We start from the raw sequence: 5,386 nt of genomic DNA, 5'->3' as shown, positions 1-5,386 counted from the left end.
ATGTGCCAGGAGCCAGGGGAGGGGCTGGGTGTATAAGGCTAACCAAGCCCTACAGGACTGCTGTTCTCCCAGAGCGCAAAGTCAAGGCCAGGATCAGGGGACACAGACCAGGAACAATGAAGATAATGCCATAATTTGGGGTAACAATCAGTGCAATGAAGGGATTTGAACAGTGGATGATCTAGGTGCTGTAGGGTGAGGAGGGCCGTGAGGTGGTTGGGAAGGGTTCTGAGTTGGTGATATGGGAGCAGAGACCTGAACCAGGAAGATGGAAAGCACCCCAGTAGACAGAGCAGCAAGTGCAAAGGCCCTGTGGCAGGGAGGAATCAGGAATGCTGAAGGAGCCCCAGGAGCCCATGTGCCTGGACCACAATGAGGAGAGGGGCATGGGAGGAGCTTGAGCGTCTGCAAAGCCCAAGGGAGGAGACTGATTTCTACTCTGAGTGCACTGGGAGGCTACAGGAGGGGTTAAGAGAAGAGTAACATGATTTGACTGGTGTTAAAATAAATCCTTCTACACTGTAGAAGACGTCATGGCAATTGCTCAAAAAATTAAATGTAGAATTACTGTTTGATCCAGCAGTCCCAATTCTTTTTTTTTTTTTTTTTTTTTTTTTTTCAGAGAAAGAGGGCACAAGTGAGCAAGGGGTAGACAGAGAGAATCCCATGATGGGGAGAGAGGGGTGGGGGAGAGAGAGAGAGAGAAGCAAGGCTTACCCGATGTGGGGCTTGGGGTCACCTGATGCAGGGCTCGTGCTCACCTGATGTGGTCCTTGAACTCACGGAACCTTGAGATCATGACCTGAGCCAAAGTCAGGGGCTTAACAACTGAGCCGCCCAGATCCCTTCTGGTACATACTCAAAAGAACTGAAAGCGGGGTATAGAACAGGTATTTGTATGCCCCTGGTCCCAGCAGTCCTGTTTACAGTGATGCAAGGTAGAGACAATCTGAGTATCCATCGACAGACGAACAAAGGAAAGTGATCTATCCATACGAAGGAATATCAGTCAGCCTTAAAAAGGTAGGAAATTTTGACACACGTCACAACATGGATGAGCCTTGAAGACCTCATGGTCAGTGAAATGAGCTAGTCACTCGAGGATGGATTTTATATGATCCCACCCATTTGAGGTCCCTAGAATGGCCCAATTCCTAGAGACAGAAAGTAGAAGGGGAGGTGCCAGGCAGGGTAGGGGGAGGAGGGGAGTTAATATTTAATAGGTAGAGTTTCAGTTTTGTGAAAAGAAGGTGTTCTGGAGATGGCTGGGGGTGATGGCTGCACAAGTCACCGAACTGCACACTGAAAACTAGTTGAAATGGTCAGGTTATGTCATGTAGATTTTACCGCACACCCAAATCCCTGTATGACTGCAGAGAGAGTCCTACTGTGCGGGAGCAAGCAGGGAGCCGGCCCAGGCCAGGGCTGATGGTGGCCTGGACGAGGGTGGAAACAGTAGGGATGACAGAAAGAGGGTCTGACCCGGGGCATGCTGGGGGTGGGGGGACAGCACCGCCAGGACTTCCTGGGGCGGGCTGTGCAGGGTGAGGCATGGGGCAGGGCGGTGCCCCGGTTTCTGGATGGAAGGATGGACCCAGACAGCCTGCCCTGCAGCTGCTTGTAGTAACTGGTCAAGGTGGGAGAAGGAAAATCTGAGCTCAGGCCGCCTGTGGCTGAGGTGCCCTAGGGGCAGGAAGACCAGGGGAAGCCAGAGCAGTGTTAATGGGGAGGGGAGGTGACATCTGAGCTGGTGTTGGGACAGTGAGTGAAGTGTTTTCGAAGACAGATGAGGGAGGATTGCGGTGGGGGAAGGACCGAGGACAGGCCAGCTGTCTGCAGCATGCTAATGGAGGTGGCCCCGGCTTCCCGTCACGGTCCTGAATGTTCAGGTGAGGAGCCCAGACTCCACTCAGTAGGCACAGATTTCACGGATTCCTACGGATCGGAAGGGAGCGCGAGGCTGGAGGTCTGGGCAAGGCTGGCTGGTACCAGGACATGGCTTGCCCGAGGTCAGGACCCCCTGGCTCTGGATCCAGTTCTGGGAGGCCTCAGTGAGCGGCAGGAGGTGGGCCTCTCCCATCTCATCCCAGAGATGGTGGATTCTAGAGTAGAGAGAGGCCCGTGAAGCCGTCTGCGTCTTCCTTACCTTGTCCTGGGTGTCCCCACAAGATCTTGTCTCCCGGTCTTTGCCTGTCACTCACTCACTGAGCTCCAGGCACACTGGCCTTTTTCTGTTTTGCAAACTACGTGCTCCTTCACACCCCAGGGCCTTTGCACTTGCTGTTCCTGCTGCCAGGAAGGCTTCCCCCGCCAGCCGTCCACATGGCTGGTTGCTACACAGCTGTGTTCCTTTCTAGGTCTCTGCTCAAATATCTCCTCCTCTGAGAGGCCTCCCTGATAAGCCACCCTTGTTTCATCTTCTTTCTGGTTCTTATCACTGACTAAGATGATCTCACTTGTTTACTTGCTTACTGTGTGTCTCCCACATCTGCCCCGACCAGAAAGGAAGCCTCAGAACCCCGAGAACTTGTCCATCTTGGTCACTGTTGTGTCCCCAGCCCTGAAACAATGCCTTGCACTGAATGTGTACCCATTAGTACTTGCTGAATGAGTGAATATTTTAGGGGCCCCCTGTGCAGCTAGGGAAGCAGACCAAGGCCCTCTCCTCCTCCTGGAGGTCTGGAAGGCCCAGGGTGACTCTCAGGGATCCCAGGCCCCCAGCCCCCACCCCTACCCACTGGCAGCCCAGGACGCTCTTCCTTTGTTCTCCCTCGGGGTTTAGGCAGCGGGAAGGCCAAGGGTGTTCTGGGTTTGGTTTTTGTAATTGGTTTGATATGATCATGAAAAGTATCTAAAAATTGGACAGCTGGAAATGTTTTTCCTCCCATTTATTACTTAAAACAGCCTTAGAGTTTGGGGTTGTTTTAAAAATCAGATTCTCCTCACTAAAAAAAATAAAAATAAAAAGTAAATACCGTGAGCCCATTCTTGCATATTTCCGGAGAGACCCTGCAAGGTCACGACAAGGCCTCTGCGTGTGGGGTGCGGGGCTCCTCCGGGCTCCAGACAAGAACTGGGGAGCGTCCGGGGCTGGGTCTTGGCCATCCTGCAGTCACGGTACCAGGAGGGGAAGATAAATTAAGATGAGTGTGTTGCTCAGTTAGACATTAACCACGCCAGTGGAAAAGGATTGTGAATGTTAAAATGGCCCAGACTAAAATATACGGAGGTTAAAATACAGGGTAACTTTACAAATCACTAATAATTTCTTTGGCTTTCACTGCAATAACATTGATTTAATTCATTAGATTCCTTTCTAAATCTATATTTCAGTTTTAGAGTTGTCAGTTTCTGTTAATGACAATTTTGCCCCATCTGTTCCAACATGAAAATGAGGCTCCTTGCCGCAGACAAGATAGATCTCTAAGAGTTTAAGAAGGAGAAGTCTTAAAGGTATTTCACTCAGATGAGGCCCGTTGGATGATTCACACTCAGATTGAGGCTGCCCACAAAAGAACTTTGCATTGACGCCCGTGGAGAGACGGACACCCTCCCCCAACCACATGCATCCGGCGACCACCCCGTGGCCACCCTGTGCTGCCATCAGCCGATATTTCGGAGGGGAACGCTCAAAACATTACCACTCATTCTTTTTTTTTTTTTTTTTTAATGACAGAGCAATAATTCTGGGTGTCAGCATATCAGAATTCCAGCGGCTGTGAGTGGAATAAAGATGGGTTGCTGTAATCTGGCCATCCAAATCGTCGTATTACAGTAAGTTATTTCCGTGAGGCCGGTGAGCTGCTGTCTGCTGAGGGGGTGGTGTCCGGGCTCCCAGCTCTGTGACAAACATGTCTGATGTCCCCCTCCAGCCCACCAGCCCACACATCTGCCAGTCTTCTGCAGGAGATGGTTTTGAAAGCGTGTGCCCAAATCTGGAACCAGATGATGGCATTCGAGGGGCCGGTATGGGCTGGGCACAGGCCTCTGATGAGAGGAATGAACCAGACCGTAGGAGCACGCGACTCTCCTGGAGAGAATGGGCCCTGCCTGGCCACAAACGGGGGTGGGGGGAGGCATTCCTGAGCCCATGGCAGAGGTCCTACATTCCTGGGAGGCGGGGGAAGCTGGTCCGCTAATTATCAATCACGGAAAAATAAACCTGCCCACTAAAGAGGACATGATGTGTAGTACAGGACCGGAGGAACTGGGGATTTTTTAAAATTTAGAAACCTTCCACAGGAATAGGCAGGCATTAAAACATATATGGAATTAGGCCCCCTCGTCAAAGTTAATATTCACCATATGTATTTACATTCAACGCAACTCCAGCAAATGTGTACTGCCTTACAGCACGTAGGGAGGGGAGATTGCCTTTTGCTCAGGCTGACATTAGGTTGAGTTACTGTTCTGCTGTAGACTTCTCCGGAACATCTAAAGACAGTCGAGAAAAATCAGACTGAAAATCCTCCTTTTGGATCTGCCTTCTAATTTCAAATACAAATTAGTGAAATTTTAACATTTCAGATATCACACCTTGAGCAAATTAAAAATCAACAAAAATATTAGGGTTCTCTGTGACCTGCTCATGTGTACAGAATGTATAAAAACTTTAATCAAACACTCGGGTTTGCTCAGTTTTAAATTGTGTTACTTTAATAGTTTCTTTTCTGCTGTTTATATTAATGACATATTCCCATCTAAATACATCGCCGTGCCGAAAAGCCATCACAACATTTCTAAGGTTGAATGAATGCGGTTGTATTCATGGTTTTTTAATAAAAAGATCTTTTTCTATTAAGTCCCCTCTTGTTTTTTTTTTTTTTTTTCCTTTTTTGTTCTCCAAGGATCGAGGCTCTCCTCCACATGTACAGAAGCTTGGGGAGTGATGTAAACTCACATCGACATTCATGCTCCCTTCGTGTGCAAATGCCTGCTTTCTAGGCCCATTTCCACACACATCCGAGCCAAGGACGAGGCCATCCGGGGGGTGGGGGTGGGGTTGTAGAAGCACAAATTGCTTTCTCTAAGCATCAACAGAAGGTCTTATCACTTGGGACAATGTCTTGATTTGCTCTTCTACGGAAAGTGGTAGTTAGCTTATGCTCCTGATCTACTTGGTGAGGGCCACACCTTGTCCAGATGTGTCTGGAAGGGGGCACAAGTGGGCATAATGCCGGGTGAGTGGTTGACCCTGGGGTCTTCGAGGGACAATTTGGGATTTAAGACCCTTTGCTACCAGATTGCTGAAAACCTCCAGAGAGCTCCCAGGCCCTCTTGATTGAAGTTCTCTCATTGCCTCTCTGATCTGGAGCTTGTCTGGGACTCTGAAATGCAGAGTAACACAGCCTGCTGTGCCTTGGGGACAGGCTTCATACAGGTCTCT

The 5,386-nt window shown here is 49.6% G+C and overlaps 1 long non-coding RNA gene across 1 annotated transcript; it reads left to right on the top strand.

Moving 5' to 3' along the window:
• The first annotated feature begins 1,210 nt into the window (after positions 1-1,210).
• On the top strand, positions 1,211-4,787 carry LOC132690442 (uncharacterized). Its single transcript, XR_009615401.3, has 3 exons — positions 1,211-1,889; positions 3,677-3,774; positions 3,873-4,787. It is a non-coding gene; the product is annotated as an uncharacterized LOC132690442 (long non-coding RNA).
• The last annotated feature ends 599 nt before the right edge of the window (positions 4,788-5,386 follow it).

This window comes from Panthera onca, chromosome E2 (genome assembly GCF_046562875.1).
Source record: "Panthera onca isolate mPanOnc1 chromosome E2, mPanOnc1 haplotype 2, whole genome shotgun sequence".
NCBI lineage: Eukaryota > Metazoa > Chordata > Mammalia > Carnivora > Felidae > Panthera > Panthera onca.
The sequence above is the reverse complement of the archived record's forward strand: the minus strand, read 5'-3'. Positions and strand labels throughout refer to the sequence as shown.